The sequence below is a fragment of the Micromys minutus genome (assembly GCF_963924665.1).
Source record: "Micromys minutus genome assembly, chromosome: 30".
Classification (NCBI taxonomy): domain Eukaryota; kingdom Metazoa; phylum Chordata; class Mammalia; order Rodentia; family Muridae; genus Micromys; species Micromys minutus.
The window spans coordinates 14,842,622-14,856,233 of NC_137965.1; positions in this window are offsets into that span (position 1 = coordinate 14,842,622).

Here is a 13,612-nt window from a genome sequence, read left to right on the forward strand (position 1 = left end):
CTAGACAGAGCTGCTGGCTTTAAGCTACCCAGTCCCCCCTGACTCCCCACCATGAGATTCAGGCTTCAGCCATTTTTACGTTATGGAACATCTAAAATGGTCCAAAATGTCTTCCAGAAGAAATGGACTTGCTTACACTTTGTATATCTCTCCCTTTAATTTTGACAGCAGACTGATGATAAATGCTGGCTTTCTAGGGCTTTAGTAAGGGCGTGATTTCATTTCTTGAAGAGCCTTCTGTGAGAGCTGCGTTCTGACATTCTTCTGTGTAAGTTTGTCCCCGCAGTACTGGGATTTAGGTAATTTCTCCTGAGATTTTCCCATGGCTTAGAAAGCACCACACAGGCACTTAATGACTCTCTAGAATGACAAGACAAGCTCTTTTCTGTTTATTCTTACTTCAGTATTTTATTTTTCAAAACCGGTTTTCTGAGGCTGTTATCTGTGGAGTTTGTGTTAGTTTATGCACACAAATAATTTAAAATGGAACGAAGCAATTATAATCACTTCAGGCTCTTAATTGTGTGTGTGTGTGCGTGTGTGCGTGTGTGTGCGCGCATGTGCGTGTGTGCGTGTGTGTGCGCGTGTGTGCGTGTGTGTGATGTTTATAACAAAACGTGAAAGAATTCTCTAGTAAATTAGATGTGATTTCTGCATTATCCACGGACCTACACTATTAGAGCATTTGATACACAATCTTAAAAATCCTGTCCTCAGCTGTGTGCCACGAACATTGACTGTCTACTCATAAAATGAGGTAGTTTCAAAAGCTTTTATTAAGACTTTAGCTTCTTTGAACAGTAAATGAACGTGCCTTTGCCCAATTTGAAACCAGTTTCTTTGCTCGCTGAAGGGGGTGATGGTGGTGGTGGCGATTTTGTAGCTGCACTTCTCGTCCGCGCCACCAGGTGGCGCAAATGCACCGCAGTTCGTTGTCGCTTTGCCAGCCCAGATGTTCCCAGTCTGTTCTGAGCTCGGCCATGGCATGCTCTGTGCCTGCTTGTACAGCCCAGGGCATGACAGGGATGGGCAAACTGAAGCCATAGTTTGTTAGATGCCATTTACATAAGGGCACAGTTTAGTTTCTTTGTATCTGGGAGAGACTTCCTGAGGTGAGGCGAAGGACACTTCTTATTCTTCATGGCAAGAATTAGTGGCTAAGGCCTGGGAGGGAGGGAGGAAACAACTCTCTATTTGTTTGAAATAGTTTAAGAGAGTCAGGGACTTCCGGCTATAGAGCAGGAATTCTTAAGTGGACGTAGCAGACCGAGAACGTGATGGAAAGGCAGCTTTATTCCTTAGAAAATGATGAACGTGATCATAATAATTACATTTTATTTTAGGAAAAGGTAAATTGTCTTGTTTCAGGCCATGTCTCGGAACATGAAAAGCCGGTCACTGTTATGGTTTGGATCAAAAATGTTCCGTGGGGGAAAAAAATCACTAGGTTTAAATTCTCTAATTGCGCACATTTCATCAGATGCGTTAAGGCAACAGACAAAGGCAGAGTATTTGTCGTGTAAATGATGTGAAACCCTCACATAGCAACAAGACTGCAGAACATTTACTGTTTGTTGCTTGTGACATTTACATGACAAAATATGCCTGTCCCCAGGGATATATTGGTGGAGCTTGGAAGTTGCTGAATAGGGATGCTGATGGGCTTTACAAGGGCTGAGGTAAAACTCAGTCTTTGGGTTTTCTTGAACTCTGTACCCAAGTTATTTATCAGTGGAAACCATCCGATAACAACAACGGAGATGGTCTCATGAACACTAATTCATCGGACAATGTGCTGAGATCGAAATATTGTCCCTTCCTCCCTCCCTCCCTCCCTCCCTCCCCCTTCCCTCCCTCCCTCCCTCCCTCCCCCCTCCCAGCTTCCCTCTATCCTTTTTTTAGTTTTTGCTTATTTGATGTGGAAACTATAAGCGTGTGCCTCAATGCCCAGTGTGAATATTTCAAATAATCATAAACCCAGAAGGTTCTCTAAAAGTTTCCTTCGTGTTTACTTTTGATGCAAGAGCCAAACTCTACGGGCCTTCTACTTCCTAGTGGCACTGAGTTTTACTCTTTCCCAGAAAATCTTTTTGATAAACAACAACTTAGACAAGTATGATGGTTTGGATATGCTCAGTCTAGGGAGTGGCACTATTAGAAGGTGTGGCCCTGTTGGAGTAGGCGTGTCACTGTGGGTTTGGGCTTTAAGACCCTCACTGTAGCTGCCTGGAAGCCAGTATTTTGCCAGCAACCTTCAGATGGAGATGTAGAGCTCTCAGCTCCTCCTGCACCATGCCTGCCTGGATGCTGCAGTGTTTCCACCTTGATGATGCTGGATTGAACCTCTAGCCTGTAAACCAGCCCCAATTACATGTTGTCCCTATAGGAGTTGTCTTGGTCATGGTGTCTGTTCACAGGAGTAAAACCTTATCTAAGACAAGAAACTTTGACAAAATGTAGGTGGCCGTATGTTGTGGTTTATGTGTGAAATATCAGCACTTGGGAGTTTGAGGTGGGTAGATCCTGAGTTTGAGGCCACTTTAGGTGACAGAGTGTGTTCCAAACCAGTGTGAGCTAGGTAGCGTGGCTCCGTCACATAGACAAATGCACACAGAGAAATGCATCACCATGTTTTTTTGTTCACCAGACAAACAAGACAGATTTGTGATATTGAACTAGGCAGACGGGTCTATTGAAGTGGCCTATCAAAGAGACACAGTCATGTGCTTTCAATAGAGATATTCATCTCAGGGATGAAGTATTCTAGACTATTGTTGAAGGAATATGTTATACTCATTACTATTACACATACTGCTTATAAATTTACCCATGCAGGGGCTGGACCTACGTCTCCTGCACATTTGTAGCAGAAATGCAGCTTGGTCTTCATGTGGGTCCCCAAAGTGGGAGCTGTCTCTGACTTTGTTGCCTGCCATTGGCTCCCCTTCCCCTAGCTGGACTGCCTGGTTGGGCCTCAGAGGGAGAACGCGCACTTAGTCTTGCTGAGACTTGATATTGTTGGTTGGGTGGTAACCGAGGTGGGGCTGCCCGTTCTCTCAGGAGACATGGAGGGGCTAATTCAGGAGGGACTTGAGAAAGAGAAGAGGTTGCAGATCTTTGAGATGAAGACTTTGCAAACACACAACCCACTGGCAAAATTTAAAAGATAATGTTCAGCGAGTCAATGAGACTTAAAGTAACCATTACCAAAAACATGAAAACAGCATTTTTTTAAACTATTAAACTGATGTTGGGGACAAGTTATTAATTAATTAATTAATTAATTAATTAATTAATTAACTAGATGAGAAGAGTTTGGAAAACTCCGGATGACTAAGGAAAGTTTATACCTACCAATCTATGGTTCTTTTCGGTAATGCAAACAGAAAGCTGAAGATAATATCCTTTAGCGGATGAATTAAATGTACTCACCCTCAATGTGTGAAACAGCTCACCCATTTTTGTCTGTGAGACAGTTGTTAATGCAGTGACTAAGGAGTTAATTTCCGAGGCTGTGACAGAGAGACACACAGACATCACACACACACTTTGGAATTTTATTTCGCTTTTGCTGTTTCATGTAATAGCTTAATGGTCGGAACTATCCAGTGCTTGTAGAACCCTTGGGACTTGGGAACTGAAGTTGGTTTAATACAATTACCTGTGGAGAGAGGCCAGGCACATGACTAAACGCCCTTAAAAGCAAACACACTGAGGATGAAACACCAGCTTATCTGAGAAGCAAAGGGCAGAAACCTGAGAAAAGCCTGCTGTAACGTGGATCTTACTAGAAATATCAGGATAAGCCCTTTGTAGGCAGGATCTACTCTCAGAGAGCTACCACAGGAGACTGAATAGAGTTCAGTGTATAGAGAGGAGCCTAAAAGAATCAGAGCAGGAGCCAGGACTTTAGGGAGGAAGATATATCCCAGTCATATGGATTCATGGCTCCTGATACATTCACACTGAACAAGGCTGCTCAAGGATCATTTTTGGGATTGGAAATTCATACAAATACCTTGGCAAATGGGCCAGCTAGCAGTATCTAGTAAAATTAGTTCACATATCCTCTGACTTAGAATTCAAAGCCCAGGACTGCAGCCTAGACACTTGCATTGGGCACCAAGAGACTCCTTCCTCTTGTGCTGAGAGGCATTTTTCATAGTAGTAAACTCTGGAGACAAGGCTTTCTTCTACAGTAGAAATCACCAAATTGGGGTTTATTTTACAAATGGGTGGCAGAGACAAAGGAAAGTAAGAGAACTGTAGCTGTGTGTCACCACTAATGTTCTTACATACCACAGCGAAAAGAGAAAGCCCTCATTAAAAAAAAAACTGCACATAGAATAATTCTTCAAGATTTGGATTAATAACCTGTGCTGTTATGTTATTGTTGTGTGTGATGCATGTGTATGGCGCTCGTGTAACAGTGTGCCTGTGTCCTTTACATGGATTCTGGGGCTCCAGCTTGTATGGATAGTGCCTTTATCCAGTGAGCCATCTCACCAGCCCTAGATACAGAATACTTTTTACTAGGACGTGTCACACAATAGAACGTGGTACATACATCTCTACGTGAGCAGAAAGGGGGGAAGGCAATGAGGAAATGATAACACCATATGTCGGGGTGCTGGTTTTCCAAGCATTATGGGAAAATACTGTGGTGACAAATGAGGATTGGGACCCCCAGGGTCCCCATAGGACATGCAAGAATGGGTGTCTCATCTTCATGTCAGCTATGTGATTCTCCACGCGATGATTTCTGGGTAAGTCCCATGTCTTCTGTGTTCCAGTCTTTCTTTGTATGGAAGCCACCTCACTGCTTAAGGATAGGAACGATACGGTAGTATGTGGTACTAGGAAATACCCAGGACAAATACTGGATACAAAATTCCAAGAAAAAGAAGGTAACATGTATATGCATAGCCCCTGGTGTAGAAGGAAGACTTAGCAGTTAGGGCAGAAATCACGAATGGCTCATTTTCTTCTTGGTAACACACGGCCCATCTGCTCCATAAGTCAACCACCAGCTAATTATCATGACACCAACTCACATGCGGTATTGAGGACGACAGAAGGTGTTCTTGTTATAAGGGTAGTGTAGTGAACGCATCATAATTCTGGTTTAGCATCTGGCTGTGTCTCCCTCTGTGTCCTGGCCAGCCTCTCCTGGGTTTTTTTTTTTTTTTTTTTTTTTTTTTCAATCCTCAAAGCTCAAGACCTCTTGTGTAAGATGAAGCCCCGCAGGCACTATCTGTACTTCATCCCTTCAACCTTTGTCATCAACCTCTGTCACCATCCTTGTTGTCAGCAAGGGCTGAGAGACCGGTGATACATGTCAAACGTGTTCATGTTGGAATGTCACTACTCAGAAAAATAAGTGTTGAGAATTGTGATTATCTACCTGCATCAGATGAAAAATAAATAAGCCAGGGGACAGACACAGGGGTCCCCTCCTAGACAGTAAGTCTAGCTATATGTTCATCAAACAGACTTCAGAAACATAATATAATTAGAATAGAGTCGGAGGGATGGGAGGAAGATAAAGTGCATTGGATAAACACAAACTCAACAGAACAACAGTACAGGGTATTGGAACCCAAAGATGGATGTCTGCATTGAGGAGGGAGGCTAAGATGAAGGACTACAAACTCATAAAGCTAAAGTGACATGAAGTAAACCAGTGGGATTTTGTTGTTTTGTCTTCTGGGTCTTGAGTTGTTGCTTTATTCTGGCCCTACTCCCAGCTCACTAAAAGAGTTATTAAAATAGCCAATATTAGAACCTGGGTCTTCAGAATAAAATGTGGTCCAAAATTGCAATTAGCTTTTCTCTTACTCCGTATGCAATTGAGAGAGAAGCTGGAGGCTGATCTTCAGAGGACAAGGGTTCAGTCCCCAGCAGTCATGTCAGGTGGCCCACAGTCATACAAAGGGGATCTGGTGCATCTGACCTCTGAGGGCATCTGAACTCACATGCACATCTCTACCGCCTTACCTTGCGCACATACGTAATTAAAAAATAGAATTACAAAGTACAATTTCTACCCTTGAAGAATGAAGACAACGTTGGTATAAAAATAGAGCAAGGGATAATTACTATATCTAATTCATGCAAATAACATGCTTTGGATGTCAACTGAGGGTGTGTTTGGCATAAGCCACTTAACAGACTCTTTGTATTCTTTATCTTATGAGTCTTACATTTTATGTGGGCTGTGGGGTTTTAAACAATAAACTCAACTCACAAGTATAGTTCAACTGATAATTTTTGATAATAGTAGAAATTCTGAAAAAAAAAGTAAAATGAATGAGTTAGGTGAGCAGGTTGAATGTAAAGGTTTGGGATGTAAAACTTTAGATTAGATGGTTATTAAAAAAAAAACTCAAAAAACGCACCTTTGAACAAAGACCCGAAATGGAGACATTTCATGTTATCCATGAGGGTCTGTCTCTATGGGAAGAGAATCACAAGTTACAAGAGAGTCCATGGGCATTGTGAATACAAACATTTTTAAACTTGACGGGGTGGGGTGTTGAGTTTGAGCAAGTGAGACGACATTACACAACCAAGAGAGAGTTTGACTGACAGGGTGGGTCTATAAATCTGGGCTTGCATCTGGGTTTCAGGAGAAATGCCTATGAAAGTTTGGGAGGTTTGGGTATTTATGCACCTTTTCCAGCGGTGCTGTGATGTCTTGTCTCAAATGGAATGTTCGAGCTTGAATGACTCCATCAAACATGAAGAAGATGTAACTCGTCAACTGTACTTAGTGGCCAGCCCCAGACCCACGAGTATGGGGTGCACAAACTGGACTGGGTGGGTTATTAAAAATAAAATAAGACAACATAAAGGTCGGGGACATGGAGAGGGTGGATCTGGAAGGTGCTAGACAGAGGAGAGGAGGTGAATATAATCAAAATAACTTCTAAAATCCTCAAAGAATCAACTATTTATAAAACTAATATACTATCCCGGGAATCATGCTAAGAAAGTGTCATGTTAAAACAAGATAGTTTAAAAAGCAGGTATTAAAATATGCTCAGAATTATTAAAAAACCACTCAAACTGGTATTTGTAGGTCAATATGAGGTAGAAATATAGTATCTTAATTGTCTGAAAAATAAGATTATAGAGAAGGACAGGCTTCAGAACTGATGGTTATTGGGCTAAATTACTTAACAAGTGGAACTGGTGGGTAGGCAAAACTGCAGGCGTGACCTGGAGGTCAGCCTATTTGCACACTGTGCTTCTAAACAAGAAACATGGCACACCACGCCCCAGAAGTCAGAATACGGAATTCTAGTCTGTGAATAGTCAGTAGCTGGTCCACACCCTCCGTTCTCTATGAATGTGCTTCTGCATAGAGAACTTGGCGCTGTGAGCTCTCATTATTCGACCCAAGGTGAGGTGCTAATCAACCACAGCCCATAGGTTTTCACTACGTAAGTGGTTGCTCACATGCAGTAAAGCAGATGCTGTTCTTTGAACCCATCTCTGGAGTGCTTTATCTCCATTCCCTTTACCAAACCCACCCACAAGCATTGCTGCCTTGGAGGGGACACCCTAGTCATGACAACACTAGCCAAAGTAGAACCAGAGGAAACCATAGCCAAAAAGAGTGAGTAACTTCAGTGACCTTGGGGACAGTCTTACTGGCCCAGCTGGTTTGTTGGAGTCTGGGAAAGGAAGGAAGAAGAGAAAGGAAAGACACCTAAGTTGCTGATTCCTGCCTTAGGTAAAGGAAGGCTCCCAGGTGTGGGAATTGACAGGACCAGAGGGCAGAGATAACCGAATGGAAATCTGCAGCTGCTGAAGGTGGGGATAGGGTGGGGGAATCTATGGGAAGTACCAGATTCCTGGGATGGGGGGGCACTCCTAGGAGTCAATGTAAGTGACCTTAGCTCAGGTGCCTAACAGTGGTGACATGGAACTCCCAAAGAGCACTTCCTGTAGCCAGGCAGGACCCCCAGTTGAGAAAAGGACACCAACTCACCCACAAAACTTTCAACCCAAATGTATCCTGTCTTAAAGAAATGCAGGGACAAAAAGATGGAGCAGAGCCCAAAGGAAGGAATAGTCAACCAATAAAAGGCCTCCTCTGTGAATGGTTTCTCTTCAACAGTTGCTTCTTCCAAATGGCTGAGAATATGCAGAGCCTACTTCTAATCTCTCCATTTCCAAGTCCAGCAAGCTCGGCATATCTTGGAGTTCTGTACCTGCTGCTATGTTATAAGCATTTTGAAACCCATTAAAAAAAATCTTCAGACCCAGAGAAACTAAACAAGAAGGACGGTTGAAGTGAGGATGCCCGAATCTCCTTTAGAAGGGGAAATAAAATAGTTATAGGAGGCAGAGGAAGGGAGGGAACAGAGAGGAAGGGGAAATGGGGAGGGGAATGGGGGGGATGTTAGGATAAGGTATGGGGAAGGACAGAGGAGATGGCTAGAATCTGAAACTGATGTAGGTGAAGAGGTAGGGGTTTTCTCCAGGATGACACAGAGACCTGGGAGCAACTCAACCATCAATGGGTGTGACCTGAGCTTTGACTCACAACATTGGGGGTTTGGAACCTGAAGAAGCCACCTCCTGTATCCAGACAAGAACCCAAGTGGAACAACAGAGACAACAACTCACCTACAAAATGTTCAACCCAAAATTTATCCTGTCCACAAGAAATGCAGGCACAAGGGATGGAACAGACACCGAAGCAATGGCCAACCAATGACCACCCCACTTTGAGATCCACCCCATGGGCAAGAACCAATCCCTGACATTACTAACGATACTGTGTTAGGCTTGCAGGCAGGAACATGTTGTCCTCTGAGAGGCTCTACCCAGCAATTGATTCACATACAGATACTCACAGTCAGACAGTGGATGGAGCTTGGGAACTCTTATGGAAGAATAGGAGGAAGGATTGTGGGCTATGAAGGGGGTAGAAACTCCACAGGAAGACAATAGAGTCAATGAACCTGGACCCTTGGGGCTCTCAGAGCCTGAACCACCAACCAAAGAACAAACAGAGTCTGGACCTAGGCCTCCATGAATGTATATAGCAGAGGCTTGGTCTTCATTATGGGTCCTGATCAAGTGGAGAAGAGTCTATCTCAAAAGCTGTCGCCTGTCTGTGAGATATGTTCTTCTAGCTAGGCTGCCTTGTCTGGCCTCAGTGGAAGAAGTGCCTAGCTCCTCAGAGATATGGTGTGCCAGGGTCGGGGGCTAAAGGGGGTGGTGCCTGCTCAGAGGAGAAGAGGAGAAGGGATGAGGGAAGGCTTAAGGGAGGAGGTGCCCCAGAGGGGAACAGGGATCAGAATGTAAAGTGAATAAGTAAGAAATAAAATAAAATAAAATAAACAAAAGGTACAATGTTAAATAAATATACGCTCAATTTGATGCTGCTTAGCCTAAAATAAAGGAAAAAATGTGAAATAAACAATATGATTTAAATAAAACATCTTAATATAATTTTAAATTTGAATATAACTTTGGTAAACCCTGACTCAGTTTTTCCTTTAGGTGAGGAATATTGTTATATTAAAGGAACTTACGGTGTTTCCTGGATTCTGTTGTGACTATTGTATGCTTTGTGATTGTTAGATAATAGATCAAATGACAGAAATCAATAAATAAAAGCCCGACCCTCATCTCATAGGTCCCATGTAAACAACCGTGTTTGCTAAAAGATGATGTGAACAGGTCATTCATCATAAGTACAACGCTGCTGACTTAGACATCTTTAAAATCTAAACCGATACATAATTTTTCACTTTGTCACAAGCCGGATGCCGGATAACTTCTGGACCATCTGTTTTTGTCACGTACCTCTGGCTTTTACCCTGCGATGTTTGCCTCCAGACAAATTCTTCGGAGCAATTGTCCCTCATCTGTTTTTCTGCAGGGCCAAATACCGCCGGGCCCTTCATTTCATGTTTCAATGTGTCTCACTGCTTTTCTTCCTGACTTCCTGAATATTGTTCGCTTCATATCTTGAAGAATTAAACAGCCTGGGCTTTGAGCCATGGAAATTGGACATTACTATGAGCGGTGACCTACTCTTGTATTTCTTGAGTTTAACTGTAGAGAGTGAGAGGAGTTAAGGAAGACTTACCTGAGGCCAGAAGGCATGGTGAGCGCCAGGCTCAGGGGCCTCCCCGACTCTTCTGTCTGATTCCACACAACCCTTTCTCCCTAGATACCCAGTTGTTCCACCTCCCCACTCTGATCTCAGAACTTCCCAGTTCTGGTGCTTGAAAGTCCCCAAGAGCACATCTGTCACATAAGAGTAATTTCAAAGCTTGGCACACAAACGGAGTTCATTTTGATTCCCTAGCAATTAGAAAGGACACTAGCATATGCAGTTATGTTTTTTGACCGGCAAATTATTTCCCTGAAAAAGACAGATGAGATTCTGTGTTAGAGATAGAAATAATTTTGGAGAATGGAGGAGCCAAAGGAATGGGGTGAACTCATATAATCTTAGAATTCTGTGGTCAGGAAATGACCGACCTCATCTCCCACAGTAGGACTTGCCAACTGGGCCAGGTTGCTCCTGTCTTTGGGCCAAGACTGTCTCTCTCCTGGACCAACAGAAGACTATTATTCTGTCTTTCCATATGTTTACTTTTAGATTATTTCTGCACAGAGAGAAAGCATGTGTTTGGATGGCTCCTTCATTCATTTAGACCACAGTAAGTTTTCTGTGACTCAGAGGCATTGTTTCTGAGGTGAATAAAAAATATTTCTGGTCCATTAGATACTGACATCATAATCCAATTATTATTATTATTATTATTTTTTACTGTTAAACTTTCTAGTGTATACAAGCTCTTAGAGCGACTCTGTCAACGCCACTTTCCTCATGGACCGTGAGTGATGGTGTGTAGGGAAAAGTTGATCTCTGTTAAATACTTCGGATGGTTTATGGACGTCAGTTGAAGGATGGGCATAGTTATACTTGGTTAATGAAAATATTAGGTGAGACATTTTATTTTGATAGGGCTTGTTCTCTCTGCATGGAGCCATCCCTGGTCATGAGTCTTGAACTCCTTAAAATCCTGCAGAGGTTCCTTCTCACTGGCTTTGGTCATATGTGGGTGAACCTCACTGTGTGAGCGGCTCTTCCTGGCTCTTTGTTCCTGTATGTCTGGGGTAAAGCACTGCTTTCTGCTTCCAAGACACCCTCTCTCTTCTGATGCTTGAGGAAGGAAGCATCTTTAATTTTCCATCTGTGGTGACTAGCTTCCCTTTTATTTCTGATGGAGAGAAGGGTTATTTCTTTTTTTTTTTTATTTTTAAAGAGATTGATTTTTAATTACAAATTTGTTTAAAAAGTTTTATACAGTGAAGTTTTCCCCTTTCCTAACTCCCTATAGATCCTTCTCAACCTCCTCCCTGCTGACCCAACTGGATGTTCTCATGTTCTTTGTCTCTTTCTGTCTTTCCCTCTCTCTCTGTCTCTCTCTTTGTCAACAAGAAAACCCCAAAATATAACAAACAAATAAGAAACCATTAAGGCAAACATACTAAGGCAAATAAGAACAGAAAATTCCCCCATCACCCCAAGAAACCCCATGAAGTTTGTTTTGTGTTGGCCAGTGTGTGTGTGTGTGTGTGTGTGTGTGTGTGTGTGTGTGTGTGTATGTGTGTGTGTGTCTGAGTTATGTGTACATGAACAGAAGTGTTCACAGGGGCCAGAAGAGATGTTCTGTTCTCAGGAGCTGGGGTTCAGACTGCTATAGGTCATCTGATATGGCACTGGGAACTTATCTGGGGTCCTCTGTAAAAGCAGCAACCACTCTTAACCATGGGGTGAGTATTTAGCCCCCCCAGAACATATATATATATATATATATGAATATATATATAAATATATAAAAATATGAATATAAATATATATATAAACATATATATATATATTTATTTAAAATGAAAGGAAAACAACATTGGAGATACTTGTAATATTTAGCTCCATTCTTGTTGTTCAAGTAGTGAGATACTAAACTATAAGTGTATGTGAACATAAGTGACACATTGTTATATTTAAATGTGTGATGAATATGGAGGTTGGTGAGATGTACAAGCCCATAGACATCTCCTGATTACGTGTACTACCTCAGATAACTTGCAGTGGAGCTCACTATATAGAGTTAGAAACTCAGAGCAATATTAAAAACTACAAAGCAAATCCCTGTGGTTTTCTTTTCTACCTTCTCCTTCCATCCATGCCTCTAAGAACACCACTGTGAATAGCTTCTTGGGTTTCTTTCTAGAAAATTCGATTATTTCGAACCTTGCCTTTAGTAGCATAATTGATGGTCTTTTTAATCTTAAGAGTGATTTTTCCGCCCTGTGGTATTTTGGAGGTGCTTGAATTGATTTCAGTCTTCCAGTGGTTGTCTTTAGGGCTTTATTTATTGCAGGGTAATTCTACTAGAGAACACAAGCTGCTCTTGAAGCTAAATAGAAAGTCTGTATTGCAGGGTGGTGGGGCGGCTGCAGTAGAAGCTTGTCCAGGTTGTGCAGCCCTGAGACTCCCTGTTCTTTGCCTTTTATGCACAAAACCCACAACCCGATTGACACAATTTGGTTAGCAAGAACAAATGAGCAAGAAACGAAACCAGAATGTATGCTTAGTGCATTTTGGGCCTTTCCTGGAGCTATGGATTAAGTCTTCCATGGATTCTACCTTTGTTCCTATTTTGGCAGGTGCTGGGGCCTACATGTAATTTTCTTAGGTCAGAACGATCCCTGGTCTGAGTTGTGGTAAGGTCTCAGTGCCTGTTACAATAACATCTATATTGACTGTACTTACCGTAGATGGGCTGAATTGCCTCCCTTCTGAGGAAAATGAGAAGATTACGGACTCAGTTCCTGATTAGCTTTCCACACACTCAGCTCCCACTCTGGTTCGTCGTTTCTGTCATTTCATTTACAGCTTTGCACCAACCCTCCCTGGATATTTCTCAACTGATTTTAATCCTTCCTATGAGCATAAAACATGGCAAGAAAGAAATAAACGGAAACACACAGACATTCTTTCAGACATTTGTTTTAATTTTACTCATTTGAGAATTGAATTATTTTATTTTTATGTTTCCCAGACTGACAATACCACGCTGCTCTTGTGCAGAATGCCTTAACAATAAAAATGTGTCTCCTGGCACATCAGTCCTATTTCAGATTTTAAGCATTTAAATCATGCTCATGATGAACACCTCCTTAAGAATGAGATGCTTCAGAATAAAGAACTGTGTTCGGAATCTACAGCCTGTCATGGCTGTAACGGAGCGCTATTTCTAAAGAAGGTAGAAATACACACTCCCCCTCCTCCATGCTCCTGAAGATGCTGCGTCCAACCATGCCTTGGTGAGTCACTGGAAAGCAGATGTTTCTGTCATGCATCTTCCTGAAGATCTGCCTGTGGACTTGATGTGTGGTTCTGCTCCCTGTCAGGATCAGGGGGAATGATGTATCAGGTCTACTTGGTGCTTATGGAATGACAGTGTTCTGGGAATGGAACTGGGGGAGCTTTCAAGAGCTGCCAATTAGATTTTTAAAAAAAAAACCAAAGAAAATCCAAATGCCAAGGAAGAATTCCAAAAAACTTGTT